Raw genomic sequence first — 945 nt, 5'->3', positions numbered from 1 at the left:
GATTATGAATCATTCAGACTCTTTCGAGTCGAAACTCATTCTTAAGTCAAATGTCAAGAAATCAAAGTTAAGGAAGTGATTCAAAGACAAGCAAGGAACAACTCTAAGGATCCTGAATCAAGGATAACAAGGTACTTAAATTAGAAGGATCAATATTTGTTTCAGGGATCAATAGGAAATATGGTGATCAAGAAATAAGGTATCATTACAAGTGGTTCGTAAAGGTAATTATAGGGTTTACAACAGTTCATGGCTTAACAAATAACTTAAACAGAAAATACAGGTTACCAAAGGGTCGAATCAATAAGCTTATCAATAATAGTTTAACAAGATCAAAGACAGGGTATCTCAAGTCATTAACAGGAGTTCATTAATTAAACAGTTCCATACTCTACATGGTATGAACAATAACCTCTCTTATAACCATTTTCACAAGTAATAGGAGTTACTTGCCTGAATTCGCTTTCCTGAAGGTTGAACTACTACCACCTAGTATACCCTTTCCTTTCCTAGCCTGGATGCCCTCACGCTCCAAATCTACAATAAAACCAAAATCTTAATCAGTATCTCAACTCTCTTTCCCGGAACGATTACTCAATACGATAGCTCGATTATACCCTTGACTCGAATATACGAGTATAGCCTATACACATAAGCACATAGCACAACACACGTCATATAGTTTACTCTTAACCTTTATACCTTTATATACTCGACAATCGACTTATAAACATCCTTATCTCAACTCGAAGTCAAATCATACTTTATACTAGTACACATAGCTCTTTATACTTGAAATTCTTATACGAATTAAACAAACGACAAAACTTACAATAATGACCCTAAAGTCATCTTTAAACCAACATGACAACCATAGTTAACACAAATCAATCATCCCCTTTCTTTTATACTTTAATTCGAACCAAACATAGCAAATCAAACAAA

This window comes from Apium graveolens, chromosome 5, assembly GCF_009905375.1.
Source record: "Apium graveolens cultivar Ventura chromosome 5, ASM990537v1, whole genome shotgun sequence".
NCBI lineage: Eukaryota > Viridiplantae > Streptophyta > Magnoliopsida > Apiales > Apiaceae > Apium > Apium graveolens.
This window is presented reverse-complemented; position numbering follows the sequence as displayed.